Source organism: Ciconia boyciana, chromosome 2 (genome assembly GCF_034638445.1).
Source record: "Ciconia boyciana chromosome 2, ASM3463844v1, whole genome shotgun sequence".
NCBI lineage: Eukaryota > Metazoa > Chordata > Aves > Ciconiiformes > Ciconiidae > Ciconia > Ciconia boyciana.
Genome location: NC_132935.1, coordinates 58,946,579 through 58,966,217, shown reverse-complemented (window position 1 = coordinate 58,966,217; position 19,639 = coordinate 58,946,579). Strand labels below are relative to the sequence as shown.

Genomic DNA, 19,639 nt, shown 5'->3' with positions numbered 1-19,639 from the left:
AAAGCAGATCCATATTTGCATTCACATTTTCAGCCTTATAACTTTTGATTTTGGTTTATAAATCCACAATTTTGATGCCTTCTATTTTCAGCATTTTAATTTCTCTCCCCATCTTCATGATGCTCAAGAGATGTGCACTAATCCCTTAGCATCCAGGGAAATGCTCTTATTGTTACATCTTTGTATTAGATAAGCTTCTCATTCTTAAAAGAATAAAATACTTTTACTTTCTTGCAAATTAACTTTTTTATTAAAAGAAGAATTATTTTCCACATCTTCAAAATTTCTGCTAAACTAGTTAAGAACCCAACAGTGCTGAAGAAACTCTATGACGCAGGCACTTTCAGCAACCACTGCTTCTTCAGACAGAAAGACGTAATTTTAACAACACTACAGGACACTGAAACACTACAGAGTTCATTCAGACCTTAAAATTTAAAAGGTAATGCACTGCATCAGGTTTAAGTCCTCCCTTAAGGACTCAAGTGAAAGAAGATAACTGATATCTCTTGATTGCCCTAAGTGAGCATTTTCTATCACTGCAAAAGCACTCTTCTCCCTTGGCAGATAATGAACTCGGAGGTGGTTGGCAGGATGCGAGTAAGGAAACGGAGCGGGCTGCTGGGGCAAGCCTGTGCAGTGCTCAGCGCTTGCTGGGCCTCTTCACAACTCAAAACCAAGTTCAGCACTTATAAAATGCTTCACACTTATGGCTAAGCAGGCTATTTAATGAGTATTTTCAACAGGCGGACCTTTCATCAGTCACATTCGCACAACAATTTCAGGTCTCTCAGATTTCGAATACATCCAGGTGGAGACGACAAAGCAGCCCAGCCGATACCACAGCAAATAAGGGAAATGGCAAATTCCATTTTTAACAGCATGCAGAGCTATAACCTTTCTATTGTACTTTACATAATCCAGAAATTTTCCATTAAAGCTGAACTGATGTTCAAAGAGAGGAGGTTTGTGTTTGTTTCCTAACAGACTGGAATGTTTGCATGCACAGAATGGGTCGGGACCTCTCCTGACACATTTCACTGTGCTCAGCCAACTCCAGTGAAGCTATGTGTTTATCCTTTTATACCAGTGTGGTGCAGAAACGTTAAACCAACCTGCTTAAAGGACCAAAAAGTGAAAATACCTATCTGAAAAAGAGCATGGAAAGTAAACAATACTGATAGAATTACAATAAGGTGTGAGCTTCGATGTAACTATTACAGTTTTCACAACCTGCAGAGACCCCAGTGGGAACACGTCCCATTATACTGATCAGATGGTAAAGAGAAAAGGTAGACTAGAAAGACCGAGATTTTCTCTTTGCTCCATCTGTTACCTCCTTTCCAATTGCAACAGGAACTCTGCTTCCACTTCTGCTTTCATTCATCCACTGCAGTGTTATATGAGTCTCAGAAGCAAACCAAAGCAAACATTGTGGTTTATAAATATGTAGCTGTGCTATAAAGACTTTCGGCTACTATGTGCTTACGTGATTGAGTACCTAGAGAAAAATCAAATCCATTTGTTTTCATCCTCTCTACTTTTCTCAGATTTGGTCCTGGGAAAGACACCACCATCTGAACCTCACACAAAATGCAAACAGAAAATATTTTGACTATTTAGCACCTTATGTGATTATATGTTCTTATGGTATATTTAGCTAGTCAACCTGTTATTCCTCTTTTCTAAACGTTCGAAGATGCAGTATTAAAGGGCGACCGTAAGAAAGAATCTGAGAGAGAAAAGTAGCCAATGAGTGTCATCAAGTCCTGCAATAATATCTGCATTTTATGAAGTATTGTGCAACCATCAGTCAGGACCAGGACTGGAGGAACTTGCACTGAAAGAAGAAGTGAAATATTGCTTTTTCCAAGACTGCTATCTCTGTAATGTCTTGAAAAACTCAAAAGCACTGGCTGACATGTAAATGCTGCAGCTTGGGTTTTTTGTTTGTGTTTTTTTTTTTTCCCCATTTCCTTTCACTATATACAGTCTGCTTCTCTGGCCACGCGCTGTTGGTTCCCACACAGGCATTAGGAACTCACTGGATGTGTTGTCAGAAGGGCTACGGCCATGGGAAGCGTTTCCTGTGACAGCCCTTGGCACAAGACATCCTAAAGTACAGCGTTTCACTAAGGTGTTTAACAAATTTCATAACAGGAGTATCTGCAGAGTAAGCCACACGTTTACAGTTTTGAGAAAGTTACTGAACAGCTTCTGAGCTGTGGTGTAATTTAACTTAATCAAGGGAGGACTCGCTGCTTGGATTTCTAGCTTTCGGGTGAAAGAAGTGTAAAAGGGGAGAGAGCCTGAGCTAACCTGCCCTGCTCTCACTGCAGTCCCTGCAGAAGGCAGGTGCCAACCCTCAGCGGGAGCTCGGCAGCCAGCGGCACCGACTCGCTCTGTGGCTAAAAGCAGGACAGAAGCAATGCAGGCCGAGCCGGCAGCATGACTCCAGCTCAACGGGAGATTCAAGCGTGTCTCCAAATTCAAGGAAAAAAGTAATCTGACTGAAGCCAGGACACGTACTGAACTATCCACATGCTTAACCACTTTGCTGAAGTAAGGCCTATACTTCCTATAGGTTAAGGCAGCATAGACTTGGATATATATTTAAGAAGTTTCTGGCTGGAAAAACACTTCCAACATTTTGTTTTTATAAAAAGGTGTTTGTAAAAATATCTTTTAAAGTTTGCTAAAGCAATTTAAAATGAAGCATATGTGCACACATATAGCTCACCTCTCCATCCCCTTTTGGATTCACCAAGAGTTTTCCAGGCTTTGGCTTTGCTTCTCATAGAGGCTTCTAAACTAGATATTAATACCTACCAGTTGTACCTACTCTTTTTTAGATGGTAAGGCCTGCGTTTTACTGTGTGATCCTCATTTATTTTATCGACTTCTATCTATAATTTGTCTTCCTTCTAAGATAACATTGCACCAGTGCTAAGTGAATCCTTGGGAAACACTATGCTCTAACTCAAAGGACCGCTTAAAAAACTCAAGGCAACTTTCACAGCAGATCATACACAAATCAAACTGAAAACCAGATGTTTAAAATATGTTTATCTAATCGCATCTTGCTCACACACACATATACATAATTTGTTTTCACTTTCTATCTTCAATATTTGTATAGGTCAGTTGTGACTTTTTAAACAGCTGCTGTATTTCACTTTCTTGGTGCATTTCAGTGACATACAAAATGAGTTTGTATGTTATGTTATACATATTTATATTCCTACAGATACTTTCAGCTACTCTTCAGCTTGTTTAGAAATAGTGTCCAAGCTTCTTTTTCTTTCCTTTTTGTTACAGCACTCCCTGAATTGGGGCACAGAGAGGACAACCAAAGCTAGGTGTGGTCTTTCTGCATTAGTTGAAGCAGGGTCTTGAGAAGAGGGCATGTTGCCAAAATCAAGCATCATTTTTTCTAGCCTGTTAAGAAAATGTTCTAGAAAGCAGGATATATCCCCAATGCCAATGCCAGCAGACACTGCAAAGCCCACTACGGACAAGGCCCGGCTTAAAAGAAAATGGATGAGTGTTTCAGTACAGACATTTATTCTCCTCCTCCTCCTATTTGTTTCTTTCTTTTTGGAGTGAAGCAACAAACTGAAGCAATGATAGAAAAATCGGTCTGTTTAGTAGCTTCATGCCAAAGTGAATAGCCTCTGGTAATCAGACAGCGAGGAGTATTTCACTTGAAGAAATCCTATAAATAACTGATAACACAAAGGAGCATGCCACATTTCCTTCCATTAATCTTGTTAAGTGAAATAATTAATTTGGGTCCTCTATTTGCTATCTCTACGAACAAACTAAAGAGCCGCACATTTTCCCATAGCTGTGCTGACAGAATGCAGTAAAACCCCAGTGGAAAAGTTTACTAAGATCTCCGTGACAAGCTATTGGGTTTGGAGAAGATAATTATTGGGAGAAATTCTACAAGCCGTGTTATGCAGGGCAAATGAGAAGATTGCATTGTTTATTTTTGGACCTTAATAAAACTAGAATTACCAGAAGTTGTCAAGAGAAATCATTAATCATGCTGCTCTATGAACGTGACCAGTCAGAGAAAAACCTGAGCTCTGAATTTTATTTGCCAAAATAACAAAAAGGTGGTAAGAGCAGAATCCAACCTTAATTAATCTTTTTGCAAAGCAACACAGGGTCAGTATTTGAATTTGCAGAAGTCTGGTAAAAGTAAAAATTACATTGAGCAGACTGGAGAAAAGATCACAAGTTTTTGACTGGTGTCCCCGTGACTTGTATGAGAAACGAGCAGTTGCCAGAAACCCAGGGGGTTCTGCATATATCAAGACTTTGAGTATCCAACATCCAACTACGCTCCAAGGGGCATTTAGCATCCCTGCACACCACCGGAAAAATTGTGGTTGAGAGTCATAGCTGCAGAACCTGACCACCCAGATAAGCAGCAGTAGGACAGGGAAGTTACTGGTTTAACTCCGCTGTGCCACGTAGGATGTGCGAGCAGGGAGGAAACGCCTTAGGAGAAGACAACATGGCCACTGCCCATCTGTTGTTAAGAATGTTATCAATGTGGAGCTAAGCACAAGATGAGAGAAATGTTTCTCTCCTCCTCCTCTCCCACAGCAACTCTTTGCTGCTTCAACAAAATGTTGCCTCTGGCTTCCTTTCACCTCATCTCAAGAACCCACCACACAGACACAAGCATTGTATGTTATTTACAAGCTCTCCATTTTCCAAGTGTGCATCACACATTTCCTAGCTCTTTGCCAGCCAACACAAGCTTCCCAATTTCTTTATCTTTATCTAGGTTTTTAGGTATAACAGGAGCACATGGTCATGTCATCTCCACTGACAAACCTTGCACAAGAGAAGCGAATGGGCGGCGTGCCTTTCCGGCAGCAAATGAGTTATGTCAACCATCCCCATCATCCCCAGGAGACCCAGCGGCACTCTTCCTCCCTCCACCAAAAGCACCTTTTGGGTGAAGGCACTGCACCCTCCAGGGAAGAGGTGCACAGCCGAAATCAACGTCTCCCACTGAATTGGTTAGAGCAGCTGAAAATCCTAATACACACAATGAAGTACAGACACACGTACCGACTTCACTCATAAGAAGCAGACTGTGTGGATCAAGTCAAGTTGCACTTCATTTCTGAAGGCAGAAACATCTGCACTCTGATTGTTCTGGAAAGGAAATGCAGAACACAGTATCTCCCACGTGAAAATCTCAAGCAGCGTGTGGACATGGAATGGCACAGTCCTCCCACTGAACAGTACTGGGGACTATGGAAGTAAACATACATGGGAATCTGAAATCTCAGAGATTAATAGGAGAAGTTATCCAACATTATTCCAACTCCTGTCAAAACAGTTGGTATGAATGAAAAAGCACAACACAACGCTCATTTTGGCAAATGCAAAATGCAGAAGAGAACAGTGAACCGATGCTAACTAATAAAAAATGAACTGGTGCTGAAGAGACATTCGAGGGGCATGGAAGCTGTTGGAGAATAGAACTACTATCTTGGAGAACAAAACTACTATCTGTACAGCACTTGGGTTTGCTCTGTACGCCACTGGGAAGCGAGGGTGCTCAGCCACTGTCAAGAAGGATAGAGCATCCTATACACTTGGGCCATGACTAAAGAAAATCCTCTTCTGCTAAAGAATAAAACATGAACTATATAATTGAATTAGCATAAACTGCCGCCATATTAATTGAAGAAGCACTGATAAGAATTGCATAACTTTCTGGAAGGCTGTATCAGTCAGTGCTATGAAAGTCCATCTGCTGTGAGCAGCAGCTGTTCAGGAGGGCAAGGAACGTAGGAGAAAAGCCCACTAGTATTTTATACACATTACTACACAAAGCTAGTTCTAGTTTCCTGCGAAGCAAGCCACACCACAAGAATTCATCTGGTTTATTTACAGCGTGAGTAGCCAACATCATCTGCGAGCTCCATGAAGAAATGCAAATGGAACGTTATCCAGACACGCAAAACCCAATTTAAAGAAACCGTGGGCAGCACCGAGAACATTGGCTGCAGGGTGTTCCCAGCGCTACTGTGAGCAGCACGGGAGACAACAGCACTCTGCAGTACAGCTGCTGTCAGTGCAAAAAGTCAGTCACGTGTGTATGCCTCTTCTAACCTAAAGAAGGTTTGCAACTATTTCAGACTGCCTATATGGATCACGTACTGCACAAATCCATTTTACTTCCAGTACCATAGAAAACTTAAAAAGATGTATGACTGTATCCAGAAAGGATCCTTGTTATAACAAATACCTACAATTTCTCCTATAGAACTGCACCAGATTTTAGATGATTGAAAAATCCTGAGGTTTGCTGATCCATATTCTACCAGTTTTGATTTTCACGCTAAACTACAACAATCTACGTGAAGCAAGAGAGATCCAAACTCCTCCTTGCCTCCATTAATACAAGTCTCCATTTTGCCCAGGATCTAGCAAAACCAGCAAGTTTAAATTGTATCTCTGTCATTTTACTATGTCTGAGCTCTGAACTCAGTGCAACAATCCAGAAACCCAAACTGTTGCCTTAACAAGGTCTCCAGATGCTCTGCTTTCCACAGCATCTACTTCAATTTTACCCTCTGAATGACACTAGATAACAACTAGATTAATATGGAGCCTGTATCAGAAGCCATATCAAAGCAAAAGTTTCACCTGAGTCCACGGTGGTTTTCCCCTTGCCAGGCCAAGGAAAATGGACTCTGCTTTATTACTAAATAATGTAGATAACACTGAAGAAAGCGCTCCTTCAGCATTTAAATGTGTGTACTTCTAAGCCCCACAATCAATGGGGCATAAGTAATTGTCACAGCAATTCTTGGTTACAACTACCTACAACTTTACTCCAACTTTCAAGCTGGAAATGAGAAAAAGAACAAAGTAACGGTTTAGCATCTCTCATATTTTTCTTGGACTTGGGAGATTGGCCTTTGCTTTTCTGGGCACGTTACCTGATCTCTCCAGGCTTCCGATCCCATCAGTGAAGTGGATCTAACTTCTACCTCTGGGGAGCTATAAAATCCTTAGGGAACAGAGGTGTTACTGGTAAAATAGATCAGAGAGAAAAAGCTAAAGCAGCATTTTGATTAATTTGATTTTGTTCTCGAGTGAGTATATCATGCTGCAAATCCAAAACAACTCCACTAGCATTGTAAAATCACCCCAAACAGACCCTTTTAACTAAGTAAGAGGCCAGTGATTCTTTTCCAGGCAGTACTAACAATACACACTCTCCTTTAAGCCTGGTCGCCTTCAAAAAATCTGCTGGAAAACAATTCACAAAATAACTCACAAAATTCAAGGGGAGAGCACAGCTGGGAAGCAGTATCCTGAGGTGATCAGCTAAATCTCATTTTCCAGAGAACTACACAGTTCATTCTCTCAAATCCCTCATTACTCAACACACAAAAGCAAAGAGGCTATTTTTTCTTGTCCTTGAAGGACAGCTTTTTACATAAACAAACTGCATAAAGGCATGGGAAGTAATGCTGTTATCAGTTAAATCTGTGAAATTCCCCTAGCTGACAAGTTCTTGTTTAGCACAGATGTAAGAACAGAATTTTGACTCCCTCACTTCAGCTGTAATTCAGGAAGCATTTATAATCCCGATCGGCAAAACCAAACAACTCGCCAAGAACACCAGGTTTGTGTTTTTTTAATCTAGTGCCCCATCTATTTTCCACCACCTTTTTCTAATAGCAGATATATTTTGATATACCCTTGTCATATTTTAAAACCATTCTTGCTACGCTCATATACAGTGCCTGGATGCAACTGAGGCATGTACCCGCACGTAACTGAAGAAGCATTAGCAATGCAACACTAACAGCACCTTCTTTAACAACCGGGGGGAAAAAAATACTCTGAGGTTTCTGACCAAACTCCTCAAAAATTGGTATTTTTATCAAGGAAAATTGGGCTGCTTTGCTTCTCTCGGGCAAACATCCCATTCGCCTGTTCTCTTCCTGTACTATCCATGCATTTACAGCAATCTGACTTCTCTGGCCTTGTTTTGTGTTTCATGTTGTCCTTTCAAGTACAAAAACATAACGTTTACTTTCAAATACCCATAAGATTACACGTGTGGTCTTTCAAGCCCACCTGCCAGTCTTCTCCCCCTGCAAGCCTCTGCCAATAAAGACACAGATTCCTATAGGAAGGGCCTACACAGATGTAATTTATAAATAATTACGAACTGTAATTAAAGCTTCAGAGCTACAAACAGAAACACTGCAATCTCGTATTAGAAGAAAATAACGACCTCTGCAGATGAACAATCATTATCTTCCTTGTTCAGCCATGGAGTTGCAGCTTTGTATTTCCCAGCTGTTAACCTACCATCAGTCTTACCATAAAAACAAAGAATACTTTTGGCTTTTTTTTCCTTTTTAAACAAGTGGAAAATGTAATGAGAGTCTGACTTTGTGTCTTTGATAATTAAGCTTCCAATATCATGGAATGTTTTCTAATAGGAGCATCTGCTTTCTGCATTGCAGCCCTACAGCTAAGAAAGCGTTGGACTTATTAATAAAGCACAATAAAGAACGAAACATCTGGGCGGGAAAGACGCACGGAAGGGGAGAGACTGCCTTCCTCTCGAAATATTCAAGAGACAGCAAAGCTCATCCAAATAAAACACAGTTTTTTCTGTTAAGGAGGCAGCTGGAACCAATGATGCTGATGATTCTTATTCCACTATATCCTGCTGCAAGACACAAACCTATTTAGAGGAAACAGAGGAGAAAGCAGGAAAATTCCCACCTGTATTAATCTATACCAAGTAGTTAAAAGCTCCTGACAGTGCAACCCATTCCCATGCCCAAGGAAGAGGCAGATGGGTGTACGTAAGTTCTTTCTGCTAACAGCACTGGCAGAAAAGGGCTTCATATCAACACTTCAAATACTGAAAAGAGAAAACAGGACAAAAATAAAACAAGAAACACTAAGATCTCAGAAGAGTTAAATAGCTAGAATTTTGGATCAACAATTTGAGCAGCTTATATAACACAGTTCATCATATGTTACCCAGTCACTCATGCATCAAGAACTGAAACTGGGTTAACTACAAAATTTCTCAGAAACAAACTGAAACCTTGCTTTTAAAACACTTCAAAATGTCCCAAATACTTCGGTAAACTGTTCAAGTTAATTACCATCAAACTCAATATCTACGCTTTGCATTCTTTTTAAATGTAAAATCTGTGGGGCTGTATGCTGATCCTGCAAATGGCGCTCACGTTCTGTAAGGGTATGCAGTATTTCTTCACACCACTGACCTAAGGAAACACGAAGGTGTCAGAGAACCTTTCTGAGGCAGGATGGTCATCCCAGAACCCACAACTGGAGTCTCCCATCTGGCAATGGGTGTGCAGGCATGACCGGATTATCCCCCCCTCCAGCTCAAAGGGCTATATACCCCACGCCCCGAGGGTCACTGCCCTCCCTCCTATCCTCCAGAACAGTAAGGGCTACTGTCACTGCGGGGACAACCGCCAGAGGAACGCATACGGGTCTATCCTCCTATGGCAAATGGAAGAATTACTTACTCTCTTCAGAGCCCGATTTTTTGGAAGGAGTAAGTTGCTACCCAGTATATGCATAAGCTAGCAAGACTAATGCTGATATACCAGGCGTTTTTCCGGATGTTCTCACCTCTTCTAGCTTCACATTCGTGGTTTTGGGTTTGTTGGTGTTCTTCGTGTTTTTAAATAACACACAGGAAAAAACAACCGAAGGAGAGTATAAAATCTGTTCCCTAGCATGACGACAAAACCAAAACCAAACCAACAAACCCTGGCATGTTAATTCAGTACACATTACAGATTTGTAATGGGCCATTTTCAAGCATGTATATCTTACCAACTTTAAAACCCAATTATCAACAAAATGTCAAAGGTATTGCTCCTGTTACATCACGTTATACATCAAAATACATCGAGATAGAACCCATTTTCTATCCATTGAGACTTCATGGCAAGACCGAAGCTCTACATTTGGAGTTCAAAAAAGGCTCTGGGCCTTTTTATTAAAAACATACAGAACAGACAACGAAAAAAAAAAATCATCAAATACGCATTTGCAGACAGAACTATGTGGATTTTTAACAAATAACCAAACCAAATTTACCTTGTGGCCAAAAGCAAACATGAAAAATGCCAGCTCAGAGGGGTATTTTCTTTTGGTAACACTATCACTTTGGGAAGCTATTAAAATAGCACAAACTTAAAAGCAGCATTGGCAAAAACTGAATGCAGTTCAACTCTGGTTTCCAACTAAATGCCTTTTTCACACACATATGCTTTGCCTTCCGGTACTCAGCTGCATAGTCTAAACCACCAAACTGCACTTACAACAAATCTGAACTGACAACGCCAAATTTTAATTGAAATACACGAGAGCGGTTGGGCAATGCACGAGCATTTTACAGGGAAGTTAGTAGTGCTCATAGCTGGAATAAACCTCCACCCCTATAAGGGAGAAAGGGATCTAGCTTCCTCATTTTAGTTTAATCTTTCCTTCAAAAAACAGACAAATCTGCTAAATTAAAAAAGTAAGCAACACCGTAAGTATTTTTGTAGTCTGAAAAATCTTTCTGTTCAAAGCCCATGAACAGTCTGGTAAGTGGTGACTTCAGGAAAAAGAAAAAATGTGATTTTCCACCCCTTAATGAATGAAACTACATTCCTTCTCCCAATTCAGAGAAGAGCTTTCTTGCAGCCTCTTTATATGACAGCAACATGCAATGACCTCTCATCATTCTAAGAGCTATACAGGCAAAGTGTCTCTGAAAATTGTCTGTGTATTTGTGTACACGCTTGTGTGTATATGTCTTTGTATAAAGCCCTGTACGCAAACCATGCCTGCAATATATGCTCTTTTAGAGCACTTCATGGCATTAATTCAGTCATTTTTCTGCTTAAAGAGAAAACTAATTTACACTAAAAAAATTGACCTCCTAACAATACAATGCAGTCCTCCTCCAGATAGTTTTGCTGAGATTAATAAGTCAATTTTATCATGAAAGTGAATGCAAGGGAGGCAAAGGAGGAGACCTACAAAAGTATCAGGAAGTAAACACGTAGTATTCAAACTAAAATACGTTAGTGGTACCTCAAATCTAACTTTTAAAATTCAGACTTTTCTCTGTTGTTCCAGTTAGCTGGATGAAAAATTCACTACCTCCCTATTAAGCCCCCACCCTTTAGGAAAGCATGCACCTGGGAGTTAAGGCTGGGTGGCCAGGTGGAGAAAGCACAAGGTGTCCTTCGGCCACAGCACGGCCAAAAAACATTTGCTCATACTTGGGTTTGGGAAGGCAAAAAGGTCATCTAAGATCGAGGAAGGTCACTTTGTCTCTATTTCCAACCAGTTCTTGATTCCTCAGGATGAGCTTGTCAGCAAAACACCACCACTTATAAAAGTCATTCTCTCCACGGAGAAGTATGTTAAGATTATGGATGCCCCTAAAAAGTCATGGCCCTCAACTATTATCCAAATGTATTTATTTCTGCAACCAGCTGAATCACAGCAGCAGTAAAATTCCCAATCTGTTTCCTTGTTGAAGTTTTTAACTTCAAAACTTACTTACAGTCTACCAAGTACACCATGATACAGCTGCAAAAAAGGCACCCGTATTATGTCAGTGAAACTGTAAAATGTAACTGCTGCACCTATTTCTTCCCTTTCAGAATGCTGAAGATGTCGGGCAAATGCCCTCTGCTCACATCATTAAAACAAACAAAGCCATTGCCATGAAATCATTCACTGTGCAGAAACTTTATAAGCCCTTCTATTATCTTTTATAGCTTAATTTGAGAACTGAGAATCTCTGGAGTGCTTTGCAGCACATTAATAAGAGACACTTTGCTTTATAAAGTTTATCATTATTACTGTACTGCCTGCATCAGCTTATTGCAGTCAAGTTTGTTTTTTCCCCAAAAAAAAATTCCTTGTACAAATAATTGATTTTTTCAGTGAATGACAAAGGTGGTGGTGGTTCTTGGGGTCTGTTTCATAGGACTGCTGTTATTTCATTTTCCATAGCGCTTTAAGACCCCATTATTAATAACACTGCTGAAAAATCCTTCTCTGAAGCCATCAGGCATCATAGGCTTGACTATGCTCCTACTTCTCTCACTAAAATCAGGGGCCTCTGAAGTCTGAAGAGTGCTATTAGAAATTAAGAAAACAATACTGGAAGTGTCAGCTGGGAAACAAGGGAGCATTTAATCTCCTGGGTCAGCTTTTAAACAAACTCCAGTGTTTCATACCCTACTCTGGCTACTTAAATACTTTACAGCTTACATCAATCTTTATCCAATACCTAATGCTGAACATGATCTAGATTCAGTAACTGGAGGGGTTTGAAGACAGACATGTAGAAATACAGAGAGGCAGCGGAGGCCACACTGATACCAGCAGCTTTCACGAGCACCGTAACATCCCTTAGGGTGTGATTCTTTCCCTCTTCTCTAACAAAAGCTGTGCCAGTGAATGTGCTAACACAGCTGTATCAGTATAAAGGTCCATAACTGGGATGGCTTATTTTAGTCCCTGAGGCACTACTTTGCCTGGAGGATACGCATCAGCTTTCCGAAGGTTGGTGGAGCTAGCTGTACCAGCGAGCCTTCCCTGGGCACCAATGCCCAGGTGGGAAATGCAGGTGAGAAGTGGTCCTTCACCAAATTCTGCCCAGCTCACAGCAGAAAGGATCCATGGGGGTAACAACAGTGAAGACCTGATATTTCTGGAGCCTGCCCCAAAGATGTCCACCCAGATGTGGAGCACAACCCGTAATACAGCGCAAGGCACGTGGTCAAAGCCTCACGTGATGACTACAGCATTTCAGAAGCAACACTGCAATGCTTTTACCTGCATTTTCCTAAAGTATGATGTTGCACATTTCTGGTGTATTCATGTAGGATGCCCAACTGTCAGATCTGGGGCTAAATTTGTAGACAAACTATTTCAAGCAAATCAAGAACACAAAGTGTTTTTGAAATCATGCTTCACTTTGTTAACAATACTGACTGGCAGCACTCTTCCGTGTGGTTTTTTTCTTAAAGTATATAAAATGTGCTGCATCCCAACTCATTACCCATGTTGGGTTTTTCCCAAAAGCGGTACAAGAAGGGACTGGAAGCACATGCAGGTTTGCTGGACCATCAAAGGCAAACAGTATTTTTTTTAAAATGGTGAAAAGCATTATTTAAACTTGCATTTATTCACAGAACTTATCTGAACAGAATTTATTTACTCAATTAATTCTAAAAACCAACTACCTAAGCAAATAAATGACTGCTTAAATATGGTTATGTGGAATTAATATTCTCCGTTTAGTCTCCAGAATATTAACTCATTTTTAAGTGTAAAAAACCCTGTACAATATCACTAGAAAATCTAAGATAATTTTCGAGATATGTAAATGCAAAGAATTTTTTCCTCTATTCCTACCTACATCCTTGCAGACTCAAGAGAATGCAGTTACCTGATTTCACAAAATTAAGAAATCACTCTAACTTTTCAAAAATGCAACTAAAAATAATGCACACACAATCAAGAAATATAAACAAAACCTTAAAAGGTGGTCTTTCTAGTTTGAATCTGACAAGACTTGCAAAATTTCTCCATGGGCTCCAATACCCTCAAACAGTGGAGTCATATAAGCCTCATGTTGATAAAAGCGTGATGAAACATTTCTTTCTCTGAATATACTCTTGAAGACACAGTACAGAGAACATTATTAAGATTTTCAAATCAAGTTCCTAAAAATGATTGTGTCATCCCCAGTCTATTTGGGAATATGCATTAAGCTAATCAAACTGACAGCTTTTGCAGCAGAGTTCAAGACAACCCAAGTCCTGCTGTTCCTGGAGTCCAGCAGCCCAGAAGCTCAAACCTGTTCACGTTCACTTTGTCTTCCCAAGACTCCCCAGCACAGCATTTATTTCACAGAATTTATGTTTTTCCTCACAGCCGAGGATAAAGATGCCTTCAGAAATGAAATATGCATGTCTGATACTGCTTTTCCTCCTTGTCCTCAACATATGGCCTCAATTCTGGTTAACAACTCTGTTCAGACCCTGCTCTGACAGGAGAACCACGTACCTCCTCAGGGGCTTTTAAGGGAGTTCTTCATTACATCGGTTTGATGTGGGTACACTAGGTGAGACAAGCAACGTTTTACTAGTATTTATTGGTACCACCAGAAAGTTAAGAAGCAAAAACCAAATTTCTGCCAAATTTCTAAATAACGGAGGACCATAAGCTTCTCAAGAAATGTTCACCAGAGTATTTCTTTTTCACAAATGCAAAATATGCTTTTTATTAATCCCATTATTGGAAACCATTGAGCCATTTTGGCTAAAATAAAACATACCGGAATGCAGGCAGCCAACATGGAAACTTCAGTCCAAAAGTTAAAGACATGTGAAGGGATAAACAGCTGAAAACAATCATATAATAGCAAATATTTAATAAAGAGCAGTAGCTAGATTACACACATTTATTTTACAGTCTGTGCATGTGTATAGTTCACACACATTCACTTCTCACTTTTGGAAGCATGAAGTTTAGCACAGCTTGCATGGAAAACTTCTACAAGAAATATTTCCGCTAATAGCTAAAACTTTCATTAATAACACAGAAAAATGAACGCCAAGAATATGACTGTAAAACCTTAAATAGTAAGCTAGGTAGTTACCAAGACATTAGTCTTATATGAACACACACAACCCATCCAAACACACACAGAGTGTCCTTGAGCTGTTTACAATTAAATCTGATGCATTTCCTTGTATGTGTAAAATATGTATGTGAAAGATTCGAAATCTGTGAGTTTAAAAGCCTGTTCCTGTCAGCTGGACATACAAGAAGATCTCCAAATCTCAGAGGAGAAGGCTTTCCAAAGACGTTTCCCAGAAGAAACAACATACAAGGAACAGCACTGACGTATTGTAACCCTAACGTAACGTATTATGAGATTATGCAAAAGAATTTTAAAAACTAATTTAATGTAGTAAGAGGGTAGTTCTTTGCTCCCGATGACTAACATCTCAGAGGAGGCTTGTAAACAACTTCAGGAGTATTCTTAGAGCACTTCCAGTAGCCATCACCAAGAAGACCAGGGTCACCAACCATTTTGCAGGTATTGCATCTTCCACTATCACAGTACGGGAGTAGGGAAAAAAGTATGCTTGACGGTTTCTGCCTGCTTGTAAAGTGACATATATGTTGTCATGATCCCATGGTGTCAGCATATCAACAAAATTACTGCAGACTCCACTAACAAATGACAGCAAATGCAAAAATTATAACATGTGAATTTATTCTATTTAGAAACCGTGAGGAAAACAGGATCCTCTACAGCTTGTCAAAAGAAAGGGCGAATACTTTTCTGTCTTCTCACGAGGTTAGCCAGAGACCTCTGCTATCGCAGACAGAGCTTCACCTGAGGAATAGGTGTGCCTGCGTTACCGACAAAAACGGGTCACGCACAGTCGTTCTCTGCCTTGTACTGCACTGCCCACTCCAGTCAGAGCAGGAGAAGGGAGTGCCAGTAGGACATGGGCTAGAAGCAAAAGTATTCCTTAAACTTCTAGGGTCTGCCAGAAACAGGAGTTAGAAGGATGCTGAAATGCAAAAGTTGCCTTGCTAGCCTTCTTTGCTCCTAATGCAAGGCCAAAAATAAATTTTAGCACACAGAAAAAAACCCCTCGCTACCTTGTTATGCATATTTTTAACAAACTGATTGATCAGGCTTTTAGAGTTCACAACTAAGCAATTCTTAGCGAATGTGAGAAATAAAAACCAAAGAATCTCAAACAAAGAATTTTATCAACCAGCAAAGTCATAACCAAACATACAATAGCAGAGTCTACTAAGCCCAGTTGCTAACTACCTAATGCAACCACCTAAATCTGACTTGTGAATTATGCCCTTCTTGTTTTAAACCAGAGGTCTGATTAACAGCTTTCAGGTTAGTGTTTAAACTCACAACATTAAGTCAGACGCAGTTAACAGAGCAAGTTTCTTCATGTTAAGGAGGATGAAAATATTTTTCTTACAGGAGGTACAGCCTCTGGCTACCTCCAAATTATAGCAAACTACAAATAACAACTTAAAATAAAACATACTAGCATGTATGTTACTAAATATCCAGTAGAGACCATCTGAAATCGCCTAGAGGAAAAATGCTTAACTAAAAATACTTGCTGAGGTGAAACAAGCAATCTTCTCTCCAAACGTAAAACCACCTCCTGACAGCTCTCTAGGAGGAGTACGAGAGTTAAGAAATACAATTCAGCTTTGAAGGCTATGATCTCTCAGGATTTGTGGAAAGCTGTTTAGATAAATTATGAAAGAAATGAGTAGCAGAGATGAAGGTAAGGCAAGGAAGGAGAGAAAGAAACAAGCCAAAATGATTTGTAACAGACAACTGCTAAAATACTACCAAGGAAAATGCTTTTTATCAAAAAACTACAGGACAATCCCCAGTAAGAGCTACTTCCCCAAACAGTGGTGAACAGCAGAAATAACTGTAATGAGGATTACGTTCTATCCTCGTCTGCTGATCCAGCTGCCTCATTTTCCTCTGCTGAGACAGAGCCTGCTCTCTCCACACAGCAGGGAGAAATGAAGTTTGGCTATTCAAAAAAAAAAAAAAAAAAAATCTCTTATTAAAGTATGAAAGAACCGACCCGGAAAGCATCAGTCACTCCTTCTGGGATGAGAAATTGTTTTTAGACTTTCACTGCGGCTAAAAAGCGGAGGGCAAATACAGGAGGCCTTTCTTCCCCTGCCCCAGCAGCAGCTTTCCACGCTGCAGAGGAGCCAGGGAGTCAGGGCCCCCTCTCACCTCCGGCCCCGGCTCTAGCGCTCGCAGCGTGCGAAATGGTTTGCTCCCTTCACTCCTCTTCATGGGCTCACGCAGGTCTCTCTGCAGGTTCGGTCCAGGTACCTGTGGGACCACTTTTGGGAAAGGAGCTCCCTTCCCCTTTCCCAAGCACCGTGTTACAACTATACTAGCCATTCAATCCCAGCTGGGCTCGGCATTGCCCATCGCTCCGTCCTCCTTAAGAGCGCTTAGGAATAATGATTCCCCAGGCTCGAAGCACGTCTCTCAGCAGCGGTGCGGCAGAGGTCCGACAGGCAGGCTGCTCCTCCCTGCCTCTCCAAGGCAAACTGTCTGCAGGGCTTGCCATCTGCCCCAGGGAGTGTTTAAGTCGGGAGCTTAGGAACAAGCTGTAAAGGATTTCCTTCAGCGCTGCAGTCTTACTGCTGGGTTGGGCTACATTTCTCGATAACCCTGTTTATACGTGGTGTGAGAGCTGATAGCTCTCCCTTCATCAGAACAAGAAAACAACAGAAACAGCATCTCCACCTTGGTTTTAAAAGTCTTTTGAGGAGTCACCATCTAGCACAAATTAAAAACAAAAAGGTATGTTGCCGAGTCACTTCGAAACTAAGGACAAGAAAGGTTCTTGTTCAAAATTTGGTTACTTGAATGGGAATAATATGAACATCTCCTCTATTTAGGGTTAACATTTTTAATACTTCTTGTCAAAGACCTATTTTATCCTGTCAAAGGAAACATAAATGGACACAGAGTGGCTGTCAAACTGAAAGGGTGTCTATTAGTGCGTTACCAATTGTTTTTACGAACACTGTGAACAATTCATTTCTGTTAACAAACTCACTCTCATTCAACTTAGTAATATTGCCTGAAGAGATGTGACTGAGTTTGAAGAAAAATTTTAAAAATTATTTTAATAAGAATATGAAGTTTATGAGAAACACACACACTTTTCCAAATAGGAGTTATGTTTCCGGTTTATTTTTTAACCTTGAACTGGATTTCAAGTGTCCTGTCTTTCAGTGAAATTCTGTCCCCACCTCATTCAATGGGAATTTTGCTAATAACTTCACTCTGACCAGAATTTTACCTGGGGGAGCCATATTCATGTCACCATTTTGTAAGTAAACTCAAGAGCATTATGCCTTATACAATGAGGACAGAGCTTGAAGAAATCAGTAAATCTTCCATTTTATACATTTTTCCAAGTTTCACTTGAAAAACAGAATGTGTGCATACTTACATACATTAATACTTAGGGTAGCCACTGTGTATATTCACTTCAATTTTCAGCCAAAGGTCAGAACGAACTCCTTAGCTTTATTTTCTCATCATCAAATGCAAATCTTTCTTAAAAGTTTGCTCAGATTTCATCTGACCATAATACAGGTTTGCACAACTACATCACTTCAAACTCCTATCACAAATTACTAGTTCACTTTCACTATGGAAACAGTTATTTCTCAAGTGACCTGAAAGTCTAAGTCATAAGGATTTAACTCCCCATGCTATTCATTAAAAATAATTATTCAGTGCATAAAGGCTTGGTGCTAAGCGAGTGAACGGTCAGGCTGAAGTATTCCCTTTAGCGGTAGAACAGACATCTCAGATGCAGCAAAGATGCATTTCCTCACGCAGTCCCCTTTATTGCTCATTTGGAAAGACTATCTCTAGAATAAGATGAGACTTCAGACACCCATTTAGTTCCCCACTCCTCTATTGGCTTTTCTGATAGGAGCGCTGATTACTGGTAGACAATAATGATTTTGTAATGTGAGCATCTGTGCAACAGAAAACAGAATGAGATCAAATTAGCGGCATGTATCTCACCATTAAGCAGGTACCAAACAGTAAAGATTTTTTTAACTGCCAATAAACCTGACTAAATTCTTACCAAAGATTTAGCCATGGAAACCCCAAAAGCATTTAAAAATCCATGAGTGAGATGCTCTTCAATACCCTTTTGAAATAAAGAACAACTTTTTTTTTTTAATTAAATAATCAAACTACTCTTAGCCAAAGCTCTAACTGAGGTCTGAACATATAGAACTCTAAATTTTGTAAGTTATTGGTCTCACTGCAACAATAACTCAGCCATATTGCCCACGAGTAGCAATTAATTAAATTTAATAAGGAACACTACGAGTTGTTCCTGTTTTAAAAATCCTATCCAGGACCCTAAACAATGCTGCTTTTCTTATTCCAATTTTCAGATGTTTAAAAATCCAATTGAACAAAATCGTCTTCGATGTTGGAGAAAATCCCAATGCATAAAAATTCACTTAAGTGCTCTATTAAACAAACCAACCAAATCTACGTGGCAGAGGAAACGTCAGTTTTTAACAAGCTACCGAATACCTCCTTCCCAGCAACAGAAATATAATTTATCTTTAGTAACACGCATAGAAGAAGTTTTTCCCCAGCTCTAAACTCTGAATCAGGCATTCACCGAGGATTAAAAAGCAAACATTAGAAAAAATGAACTTGGTGTGCTGAAAATTCTCTATTCACTTCTATGCGTGCAGAAGATTTTTCCCTTTCTCCTTCCACTGAAGAGGAAGGTGATGTTAAAAAGCTTGAAATTATTTTCCTCTCTTTAGTATTTGAATATGAGACTACATCATACGACAGAAAGCCGAGGAAAAAATTCAAGCATTATACAAGCCCATAGTACCCATCTAATTTCCTGGCAACTACAGCGCAAGTGATAAATGGGAAACCAGCAAAATTTTTCCAACTGCCTTTTACAAAAATGTATTA

The 19,639-nt window shown here is 40.1% G+C and overlaps 1 protein-coding gene across 6 annotated transcripts in view; it reads right to left on the bottom strand.

Annotated features, from left to right (window-relative positions):
- Window positions 1-19,639, bottom strand: part of LDLRAD4 (low density lipoprotein receptor class A domain containing 4) — a 289,229-nt gene that overhangs the window by 185,412 nt on the left and 84,178 nt on the right. Inside the window, exon 2 of one of the 6 annotated variants that reach the window (XM_072852789.1) lies at window positions 14,405-14,470. The exons of the other annotated variants lie outside the window; for them this stretch is intronic. The gene's annotated coding sequence lies outside the window, so the exon portion shown is untranslated. The remainder of the gene's footprint in view (window positions 1-14,404; window positions 14,471-19,639) is intronic. 6 annotated transcript variants of the gene reach the window in all.